Source organism: Balaenoptera ricei, chromosome 7 (genome assembly GCF_028023285.1).
Source record: "Balaenoptera ricei isolate mBalRic1 chromosome 7, mBalRic1.hap2, whole genome shotgun sequence".
In the NCBI taxonomy this organism is placed as follows: Eukaryota; Metazoa; Chordata; class Mammalia; order Artiodactyla; family Balaenopteridae; genus Balaenoptera; species Balaenoptera ricei.
This window is the reverse complement of record NC_082645.1, coordinates 29088180-29100487: the sequence shown is the minus strand read 5'-3', so window position 1 is coordinate 29100487 and position 12308 is coordinate 29088180. Positions and strand designations below refer to the sequence as shown.

Here is a 12308-nt window from a genome sequence, read left to right as displayed (position 1 = left end):
TGGTAATTTTTTTTCTTTTGAATTCCTTATCTGATTTGATATGAGGGTAATGCTGGCCTTGTAAAATGAGTTAGGAAGTGTTCCCTTCTCTTCTAATTTTTTGGAGACTTTGAGAAGGGGTGGTATTAATTCTTTGAATGCTTGGTAAAATTCACCAGTGAAGCCATCTTGTCCTGGACTTTTCTTTGTTGGGAGGTATTTGTTTACTGATTTAACCTCCTTACTAGTCATCAGTCTGTTCAAATTTTCTATTTCTTCATGAATCAGTCTTGGTGGGTTGTATATGTTTCTAGAAACTGATCCATTTCTTCTAGATGGTTGAATTTATTGACGTATAATTGTTCATAGTAGTCTCTTATCCTTTATATTTCTGTGGCATCGGTGATAACATCTGTTTCATTTCTGATTTTATTTATTTGGGCCCTCTTTTTTTCTTCGTGAGTCTGGACAGAGCTTTGTTGATTTTGCTTATCTTTTCAAAGAACCAGCTCTTAGTTTCATTGATCTTTTCTATTTTTTTAATCTCAACTTTATTTATTTATGCTCTGATCTTTATTATTTTCTTTCTTCTACAAACTTTGGTCTTTGTTCTTCTGTTTCCCTGAGGTGTCATGTTAGGTTGATTATTTGAGGTTTTTCATGTTTACTGTTGTAAGCATGTTTTCCTATAAACTTCCCTCTTAGAACTGCTTTTGCATTCCCTGTTTTGGTATGTTGTATTTCCATTATCATTTCTCTCAAGGTATTTTTTTTATTTGTCTTTTGATTTCTACTTTGACCCATTGGTTGTTTAGTAGCATGTTGTTTGATCTTCACAATTTGTGAATTTTTTCAGTTTGCTTCTTGTAATTGATATCTAGTTTCATGCCATTGTGGTTGGAACAGATGTTTTATATGATTTCAGTCTTCTTAAGTTCATTAAGTCTTCTCTTGTGGCCTAATATATGATCTATCCTGGAGAATGTTCCATGTGCACTTGAAAAGAATGTGCTTTTGATGGAATGTTCTGTATACGTCAAGTCCATCTGGTCTAACCTGTTATTTAAGGACAGTGTTTCCTTATTGATTTTCTGTTTGGATGATCTAGCCATTGATGTAAGCGGCACATTAAAGTCCTTTACTATTATTGTATTGCTGTCTGTTTCTCTCTTTAGGTTTGGTAAATTTTGCTTTATATATTTAGGTGCTCCTGTGCTGGGTGAACAAATATTGGCAAATGTTATACAGTTGATCCTTGAACAATGCAGGGGTTAGTGGTGTTGACATCCCATGAAATCAGAAATTTGCATATAACTTTATAGTCAGCCCCTTGTATAGATGGTTCCACATCTGTGAATTCAACCATGGATTGTGGAGTACTATAGTATTTTTTGAAAAAATCAACATAAAAATGGACCTTTGCAGTTCTCTCTCTCTTGCTCCTTCTCTCTCTCTCCCCCCACCTCTCCCTCCCTCCCTCCCTCCCTCCCTCTCTCCTTTTGGGATCCCTATAATGTGAATGTTAGCCTGCTTGACATTTTCTCATTTGTCTCTTAACCTATCTTTACCTTTATTTTTAATCTTTTTTATTTTTTCTGCTCTGATGAGATGAGTTCAAATGCCACGTCTTCAAGTTCACTGATTCTTCTGCTTCATCCAGTCTGTTGTTGAACCCCTTTGGTGTAATTTTAGTTCGGTAATTATATTCGTCAGCTCTGTGACTTCTATTTGACTTTCTTATATTTTCTGTCTCTTTGTTGAAGTTCTCACCATATTTATCTATTCTTCTCCTGAGTTCAGTGAGCATCCTTATGACCATTACTTTTAACTCTTTATCTGGTAAATTACTTATCTGTGTCTCATTACATTCTTTTGTTTTGTTTTGTTTTGTTTCTTTCTGAGTTTTATCTTGTTGTTTTGTTTGGAACATTTCCTTTGTTTCTTCATTTTACTTGACTCTTTGTGTTAGTTTCTATGTATTAGATGAAACAGTCAACTCTCCCAGCCTTGAAGAAGTGGCCTTGTGTAGGAGATTAACCTTATTGTTCAACTCTTCCCTAGCTCTTGGTTATCTTTCAAACCTTTATGATTGTCCCAGCAGCCTATTTTATTTCTAATAGCCTCCAGTAGTTGATTATTTGCCAGGGCCTGTCAGTATCCCACAGGGGAGGATCTCAGTCAGCACCTAGATTCAGGCTGATGCAAGCCAGATCCTAAGGCAGCAGCTTTTTAAATGATCAAATATATATAGTCCTGTGGGACCACAAGTGTATGACCTACTGGTCACCAGAGCCAGGCCATCTGGAGTCATCACCTGGGTGTCAGTTGCAAAAATCCATGCTCCAAGCAGGTGTATAAACTCCTTTCTGGGTGATAACTGGCAAACTGTAGCAAGGCAGAGGGAGAGTGCAAACATAGCATCCATTGGCCTACATTCCCTGAGAACACCTCCATAGGCCTCTCAATGTGTGCCCAAACCTGAAGCCTGGCCCTTGGGCTGAAACTCCAGAACAAGCAAATAGGCCTCTTTCATAGAAAGGCTTGGGGTGTGTTTCAGTCTGCTATCTGTGCAGTGCCCTGGGGGTGTAGCCTGCCGAGACCTGCAGGGGTTGTTGCAGTCCCTGGGACCCAGTAATGCAAGCCACTTGACCACCAGAGCCAGGGGCTCAAGGGGTGTCCCCTGGGTGGCAGTCATAGAAACTGGGGTGCCAGATGTGTGTCAGAGCTCCCCTCTGAGAGACACTGGCACTCAAGAGCACTGCAGAGGGAGAGCACAAATATAATGCTGACCCTCCAAGGTCTCTGGAAAGCGTTATAGTCAGCCCTTATATGTGTGTTTAATTAGAATTCTGCTCCTCAGGCTGAAGCTATGATGAGAAACTAATAGGCCTCTTTCACAGAAAGATTGAGCTCCTGGGTCTATTGCCTTTTGCTGAGCCCTAGGAGTGGTCGCTCTTTAAGAATTATTTGTCACTTGCTTATAGTCCTGTGGGACCTGTGAGCATCAACCCCGCTGGCCGCCAGGGCCAGGTGATGTAAAGCTGTCCCCTGGTAGCAGCCACTAAAATTGGGGCACCAGACAAGGGTATAAGTTCCTTTCTAGGGAATACTGGCAAGCTGGAGTAAGGCAGAGGGAGAGTGCAAAGATTGTGTCTACTGGCCTCTGTTTTCTGATAGCCCCTATGCATGCCCCTAGATGTGTGCCAAACCAAAAGCCTGACCCTCAGACCAAAGCTCCAGGATAAGCAAATAGGCCTCTTTCTCAGAAAGATTGGGCGTGTGTTTCATTCTGCTGTCTGTGCAGTGCCCTGGGGGTGGTAAGCTGCCAAGAGCCGTCCCTCCGGTTGTTAAAGTCCCACAGGACTGTCCCCCTGACCTCCAGAGCCAGGTGATCAAGGCGCATGCCCAGGGTGGCACCCACAAAACCCAGAGAACCAGAGAAGAAACCCAGAGCCCCAGACACCTGTAAAACTTCCCCTCTGAGAGATACTGGCGCACTGGTGTGTGGCAGAGGGAGAGTGTGCAGATGGTAACTGCTGGCTGGAGTGAGGCAGAGGGGGCGCATTAGGATAGTGCCGCTGGAAAGAAAAAAAAGAGTGGTGTTTTAGGGCTGGAGAGAGGAAGAGGGAGAGGGGAGCAAAAAGATGGCACCCTCCAGGGAGTGAGGGGAAAAGCCTAGGTAGGGTTTTAGAAAAGAAAAAAAGATGGTAAGTGAAGATGGTGCCCACCAGCCCCTGACCCCAGAGATGATCCCAGCAGACTTCTAGGTATGTGGTAATTTAGATGCCTGCCCCTCAGGCTGATGCTTTAAGAGTAGCAAATGAGCTTCTTTCATATAAAGTCTGGGCAAGATCAGGTGTTTCCCTGGGGCAAGTGATTCCGAGTGTGTAAGCCCTTTAAAAGCCATTTCTCAGATTGCTATTGCCTTGTGGGTCTCGTGGTCATGACCCCCAGTGGTTTTCAAAGCTAGATGTTTGGAGGCTCATATCTCAGGTGCAGGTCTTAAAAGTTGGGATGCCCAATGTGGGGCTCAAACCCTTCACTCCACAGGGAGAAGCTCCTGATGGGGGTCATTACTCCAGGGGTGGGCTTTACGGCAAGATTGTGTCTCAGCTTCTCCTACCCACTTTGATGTGGGTTTTTTTGTAGTTCACTTGATGTGTAGTCATTGTTTAGCTAGTTTTTATGTTTTTCTCGGAGGAAATTGTTCCATATATAGCTGTAGATCCAGTGTGTCTGTGAGAGGAGGTGAGTTCAGGATCTTTCTCTGTTGCCATCTTGAACCAATGACATCACTATTTTGATTTCCTATCTGTCTAACTTACTAAATTCTCTTACTTACAATTTTAAGTGTGTGTGTACATTCCTTTGCATCATCTACTGAGACAGCTTTTTATCTGTAAATAATTTTTTTTTCTGATTTCACCATCTTTGTAACTTTTCCTCCCATCTTTTTTGGTTTGTTTCTCACTGCCTCTTTGATCAGATCTTTATCAAAATGAGCTGTCCAAAATGATTTGCCCTTTATGGAATAAATAAATTTAAGTTTATACAGCAGCCTTCTTCTGTGGATTTCTTTTCTGCTGGCTTTTCAGCTGGTGGTTTCTTGGTAGCAACAGCCTTTTTTTTCTCTCCCTCTAAACCTTTTAAACACCAACAGTCTTCTTTTCTTTCTACACTACCACTGGCTTCTTTCCTGGAACCCCCTTCTCATCTGATTTGGCTTCTAGTGCTGCCTTATCTACCTGGACTTTGGGATACTTGGCCTGGTGAGGAATGATGTTCCAGTGCATGGTTTTTGCATATGGGTTTAGCTTCAACATGATTCTCAGGTTTTTAAGTGGATTCTTCTGTAGGAGTCTGTGATGAATCTTCTTGCGTGGTTCTTGGAAGGATCTTTGCATCTCTGGGCTTTTCAAGATTCTGCTAAGGTCTGTATTGAGCATTTTATGCATGGGAAGGTTGCAGTCATTCTTGAGGGAGGCAGCTTCGCACCAAGTGCCATGCACATCACATCCTTTTGTGGAGAGCACTTTCAGTCCAAATGCAGAAACGTCCCGCATGCCCACCAGGAGCAAGTTTCAACATGTTCACTTTGCTTATTTTAAGCAGAGTGATTGTAGGAATGTTTCTGATGTCCTTGATAATGCAGAGCCCCCTGTGCTGGATACAGTTATAGCTTCTTATTTTGCTTTGCCAGCTCTCATTTGCTGAGAGGCATAGACCTTTCTGATATCATTCCAGGCCCTAAGCTTCTTAAGAAGCAAGATAACCTCCTTGGTCTTCTGGTAGCCTTCAGCTTTATCTTCAACCACCAAAGGAAGTTCAGAAACTTCCTCAATATGATGACCTTTAGACAGGACCAGCACTGGCAAGGCTGAGACAGGGCACAGCAAATGGCACATCACTTCTGTGTTGTGTTCATTCTGTGGGTGCCAGCTGTGCCAGTGTTTTTGGTTGATGCCAACATGCAGCCCACAATACGTATTTCCAAAAGCACCCTGGCCATAATCATGGGCTAAATACTCACTACCTCGTAAATAAAACTGTAGGTCACTTTGATACTTTGTGGTATCCCTTGTGTTTTCTTTCTAAGACACACACGCTTATTGGACATCTCACTCTTCAAAGCAAGGAATGGACTTACTGGGTGCAGATTATGGAGGTACCAGCAAGGTCATGCTAGCCTAAAGAAGAGTGAATTTGTTGGCAATTCCAACACAGAATTCTTGATGGCTATCTGGGGGACAGGTACCAGCACTAGAACAAAAACAAACAGAGATTCCTCAAAATTTGGGAACTGGACCAATGACCAGATGAAAAGCAAGCTGGATGTGCACATGTTCTGGGATGGCTTCCTGAAGCCCAGAGAATTTCTGATGCATTGTCTTTATAGACAGGCAATGCTTGCTATGTGTATTGAGCTGGCCTGAAAGTATAGCAGCAACTGGGACACACTGGCTTTTGTCTCTTAATCTGTAAGCCCATGGTTTTCTAGTGGGCAGAATGGTGACAGTGTGATGATGATTTTCAGCTCATATGAAAAAGCTAATTCTTTATGGTAATATAAATCCATTAACCATGAGCTGAGCATAGCTGTGAAGAAAATTTGTCAGGTTAAGTGATTATAGCATCTTGGTGACACAATATTTGACAGAAACCACATTTCTGTTACATTAAGGCATCCAAGTTGATCTTTTAAAGCATGACTTTCTGTTATTTTTTAAACTGTATTATGATAACACGTCACTTTTGAGCATCTAGCAATATACCATCCTGCCCTATTGCTCTTGAATTTGATATGAGTGAATGTCTGCCTTAAAATTCTCACAGTAACACGTTCTTTGCTCCCCAGCCCCCAGGGAACAATATATTTTAATTAACATATACATTATACAAATATCTGCTCATCTTCGTTTTCTGCATGAAAGGGATTGAAATTTATTCCACCAAAGAAGCAAAATCAACACACTCAAAGGCTAGGTACAGGTATATTAGCATTTCAGAGGCTCAAGTGTCATAACTGGTTTAACTAAACAAAGCCATAATGTACATTTCAGAAAACTGCCAGGAAGGAAAATCAATTCTGTATTTGAATTGAATTCAAGTAAATCCAGCACCATGTATCTGCACCCAGCATATCCCTACTAGGGTTTCTACAAATTATTTGCAATCAAAATCTTAAACTTGTTTGAAAAGAGACAAAACTGAAAGGTTTGTCCTTACAGAGTTGTGGAAATATTTTGTGTCCTTAAGAGTGGTTAATGTTGACATGCTATTTTTCAATTTCTACCTTGGTATAATTATTAAAATTTTAAACTTTAATTATAAATGTATTCATTTTGTTTGGGAGATGGACTAAGTGAATAGATGGTATACAATGCCTAGAGTCAGATTAATCAATGGTAGTGAAGAAAGCATACCAAATATTAAGTCATGTGTACATGTATGTTTCTGAAAATTGATAGGAAATTGGTCTTTTAAAGGAAATCTAGGAAGCTAAGGAATTGGGATTACTATTTAGTACTTAAAAATTATTTTTCATCTATTCTGAATCTTAGGATGAGGCAAGATGCTGGTGTAGTGTTATAATATTTCAAAGATACAATGCAGATGAAAAGATGACAAATTTAAGATCTGTTTAAAGAATAAATTCAACAAAACACAGTTTTTCAGGTTAAAAATAAATTTATAGGATTTCTTTTTTCCTTTTACTTCAAATCTCTGTTTATTTGGCGCTCTGTGTGAAACATTGTATCTTATTCTTCAGTTAAAATATAAAATATGATAAATTTCTTTTAGAAATACTAAAATTAGAGGCAATTATTCCACATTATGAAGACCACCAGAGCTGCAGCATTGCACAGCTGCAGTTGGAATTGTTCATATAGAAAATGGCAGCCCCACTGTGCAACTACTTGTGAATGGAGCTCGCCGGTACTGAGCAATGCCCTGCAGCCTCCATGAGGGCTGTGAATGTTTCTCATCTTTTGTATCAAATACATAAAGAGGAGGACTTGAAACTCTTCACTAGTTTTCCACTCTCTGTCTCTCCCCCACTATTGACAGCTCTTTAAATTACCTGAGTATCTTCTCCATTCCCCTGGAGATGATTAGCCTCATTGGCTTGTCCTGTTATTGTGTCCAAGGGAGATGCAATACAGAGCCCTTAAGAGAGTACTAGCTTCTTTTTCTGTTAAAGATAAAAGAATGGGAACAATAAACCAGGATTCTTCAGTGACCCTGTGTAGAGCACAGCCACACGTTCTCGCTTGACATCACAGGCAAATCTGTATGAAGATCTTAGTTTGCAACGTGATTCTCAGCCATTCTTAACATTGGTTAGGCTAGGAGATTGCAGATCATAGCCTGTCTTGCTTAAAAGATTAATACCCTAAGTACTTGCAGGCCTATTCTAGTGGATTCGTTACAACTCATTGATGGAATCGTGTTTCAAAGTACCTACCTCATCTGTAAAATGAGGATAATTCTTTCTTGCCTAATGTAGTAACTCTACAATGTATTAATATATTAACTCTTGAATGGTCTCAGATCTCCTCTTGTTGGTCTTAAATTTGGGTCCCCCGAGGAAATGCGTACACACCTATGTATATGTGTGTGTGTATATATGTATATACATACATGTGTATCTCTGTATGTACATCTCTATATGTATTCTCAGACAATTTTAGTTATGAACAAACTTTCATAAGTTGTTTTTTGTGGCAGTGGCTTTGGATCCTTTCAATTTATGATGTAATAATTAGTGATTGAAGATTTCTGTACATTTTTACCTCTTTTTTTTCAATATCTCTGCCACTTTTCGCTATCTCCTACCTGTGTTCCAATTGCATGTTTCGTGGTAACTTTTTTTGTTGTATGTAAGTACGATGATGTTAGCTAGGTGTTAATCAGAGATGTTTGGGTAAAGGGTCTGATAACTGAAAACTTGGGGGAAAGTGCATATTACTCCATTTTAAGGACACCCTCTATAAAAATAATGTCTGTACTGAACATATTTACTAGAGGTGAGTGATCACACACAAAAAGTCCTTTGACTACTCCCCTTGTGCTTTTAAATATGCAGCAAATCAATAGTGTTTGATAGAAAGATACTTGGGAGATTTGAGAAATAAATTGAAGCTGTATTTTTAGTATCCAAAACAACAACAAAAAATGAGGTCAAGTGGTTATTTATCCCTGAAATGAAAAACAAGCCCATGGAAAATAAACATGGATATCTAAAACCCTAATGTATTCATGGCCCTTCAGAAACACAATTCTGATTGGCTGTGTATCAAAATCTCTTTGGATTACATTCTCCAGATTTTAAATTTATAAGGAAAACACTATAAAACACAGCATCTGTCAGATATGATGTGAACTACTAGCTTAAGGCAGTTAATATTTCTACATTAGTTTGCACTCCATTTCTTTCGATGATGTCATATCTTTAAGAAGCTGGGTTTTCACTGATTGTTCTGGCAAAAAATAAATACTGAACAAAAATCAACTGAACAAAAATCAACCTGGAATGGGAAAGGAGGGTGGCATCATCCAATCTGAAGCCTTGATCTAATAAGAAGTTCCAAGAGTTGGGGACTTCCCTGGTGGTGCAGTGGTTAAGAATCTGCCTGCCAGTGCAAGGGACATGGGTCTGATCCCTGGTCTGGGAAGATCCCACATGCTGTGGAGCAACTAAGCCTGTGCACCACAACTACTGAGCCTGTGCTTTAGAGCCTGCGAGCCACAACTACTGAGTCCACATGCCACAACTACTGAAGACTGCGTGCCTAGAGCCTGTACTCTGCAACAAAGAGAAGCCACTACAATGAGAAGCCCACACACCACAACGAAGAGTAGCCCCCGCTCACCACAACTAGAGAAGAGCCCGCGTGCAGCAACGAAGACCCAATGCAGCCAAAAATAAATAAATAAATAAATTTATTAAAAAAAACAAAAGTTCCAGGAGCACAAATCCATTTAGTGTATAATTGTGGCTATTTAAAAATGAAACATATTATATTTTTCTTTTAATTTACATGTATTGTTTATTCAAAAGTTACTAAGTTGTTAAGACATAAATTATTAAGTTGTCTGAACCTAACTACTTCATAAACAGAATGATTAGGTGTTGCTTTTGGCCTATCAAACGTCATGGAAATATTACTGAGACCCTAAGTGTCCTGTAAACCAAGGGAATCTGGGAACCTCTGAGTTACACAGTTTTGTTGTTTGCCACTTGAAAACTTTGGATCTGTTCTTTTTCTTTGAAAATAATCAACAAATGCCAAGTGATACTCTAGGAAGTTTTTTTGGGGGGGGGTGTGTATGATTTCTAGACTATGGCTAAATATTCCCCAGATCACCAGTCTCTAACTTACAATGAATTGAAGTGGCGTTTTCTTATTTAGGTAGTTTAGTAGCCTGTTCTACTTTCCACAACTCTCACTTCTGGTGTGAGACCGGTGAGGCTGCTCCACGGTAGACGTAGAAGTTCTTTACTAGGGGCACTCCTAGTGATTTGGTTCTGAGGAGCCCAGCCATAAGGAGGTGTAAATGGAAAACCATTTCACACTGCTTGATGAAGGAATTGTTACATCCAGGTTTGGGATTCATTCTTGGACCAACCTGAGAAAGTGAAAATTATTCTCACCTTGGTCCTCATTCCAAAGGATGTGAAAATTATCTTAAATCTCCAGGGCAGCAATAGGGAGCCAATTAGCAGTCAGCTTTCCTCTACCTCATCAAAAAGTCTTCACTCTTCAGTGTTTAGCTCAAATTCCATTTTCTTCCTGAGCCTTGCCTTAATCCCCCAAATGAAGTTAGTCCAAGGCTTCCTTGGGTACTCATTTATATCAGTGTTCCTTATTGTTTATATGTGCTTCCCCTAGTTTGTAAATTCATGAAAAATAGAAATGTACTTAGGAAATCTTTGTCCAGTTGTCCTAATGAGCTTCATAATCTCAGCAGTAGCCACAGACTCAGTGACTTTTTTTGTCTTTTGGAAAACAAGTGTCACTAACAAATTATTATTGTTGTCCATTGCAAGACTTCTTAACCTTCTGACACTCATATAAAATGATAATAATTCTATAACATATCAAGATAAATGGATAAGGACATGACTGACTGAGAGGGAAGGCTCCGGTCACCCCCACTGTTGTGAGGCATTGATATCTCAGCGCACCTGTAACCCATGGGTGGCACACCAGTGCACTCTGATATATTGATCGGTAAGCTGGGTTTTATTGTACTTTGGTTACAATAACATCTTTGTGTATTCTCAGAAGACAACTTATAAACATTATAACAAATGTAATGTGTAAAACTTACGAAACTCCCATAAAATCTCTCTGTTCCAAAATCATTGATTTTGCTATTTAACGTTGTTATTGAAGAACTGTGCAGAGCTTGCCAGTAAACCCATCTCTCCTGGGGGCTTCTGCCCACAGAGGGTTGTTCTGGGGTAGAGTCACTGAACGCTAGTCTTTTGAGATTCCATTACTGTAATCATTTCTCATTCATGGAGTATTTGCTGGACTAAGATCTGGAGTATAGGTCAGGGAAGTAACACAGATGAATAGACCTGAGTCAGTGCAGGGTAAGGAATGTAAAAAGTCATAAGACCATAGGAGTCTGGATCCATCATGTAACTCCACTGTTTAAAACCTTACAGTGACTGTCCCAAAATTTAGAATATAATCCAAATTCTTCACTATGATTTCCATGGTTGTATGCTGTACACTGCTTATTTCTCTAGCCTTTCAATCATTCTACAAATAGTCATTGAGTACCTACCATATTCCAATCACGTGGGATATGTTTGTAAACAAAATTAAGATCTTTGCTCTCATGGTGTTAATATCTGAATGTAAAGAAAAAACAGACAATAAGCCATAAAATAAACATGTGAATAGAATTTTAGAGGTGATACGGCTATGGGAAAAATAGCTGGGGAAGTTATCGGGGATTGAGAGTACCAACAGGAATGGGGTCAGCAATTTTTTGTGTGTGTAAAGGGCCAGATAATATCTTAGACCTTGCAGATTGTAGGGTCTCTGCTTATAACACAAAGACAGCTACAGATAATATGTCAATGAATGGGCATGGCTATGCTCCAATAAAGCTTTACAAAAACAAGCAGTTGGCCTGATTAAACTGATGGGCTGTAATTTGAAGACTCCTAGATTACAGTATTAAATCATCACTCAGGAATGCATCATTGAGAAGGTAGGATTTGGGCAAAGTTACTTTCTGTCCCATTGTCCTATATAATTTTAATCACAGCATTTATCATCACGTTAACATGTTTTACTAGGATGTTTGTTGGCAAGCTTTGTTTCTGTCTCTCCTAATGAGTATGTAAGTGCCATGAGAGCAGTGAGCTGATTTCCTTTTTGCTCAGCACCTAGAAGAGTGATGGCACATAGTAGATAGTCAACAAATATTTGTTAAGTGGATGAGTGCAGAGTGAATGTCATTCTAAAGAGAGCAGCCTATATTTAGTTCCAGCAAATTATAATCATGATAGATTGAGGTGTTTGTTACTAGATCTTCTGAGTTTGCAAGAGATGCTAGAGATCCAAATTTATATGTAAAATCTCTCAATTTCAAATGACTGCAACTAATAGAAAATATAATAATATTTGCATGTCAAACTAAATATTTATGCAAGCCAGTTATCCAGGACTTCTTCTATATTCATTTATGGGGTGAATCAGTTGGTGTTTTTACTTGAGTATCTTTTCTACACTGTGTGGTATGAAAGGTGATTTAAGTGACTTGTTTAGGTCAATGGGTAGTTAGTAGCAGTATAAATTGCACTC

General features: G+C 39.5%; 1 pseudogene; it reads right to left on the bottom strand.

Annotated features, from left to right (window-relative positions):
• Window positions 1-4503: 4503 nt before the first annotated feature.
• Window positions 4504-5488, bottom strand: LOC132368419 (large ribosomal subunit protein uL4-like; annotated as a pseudogene).
• Window positions 5489-12308: the final 6820 nt, after the last annotated feature.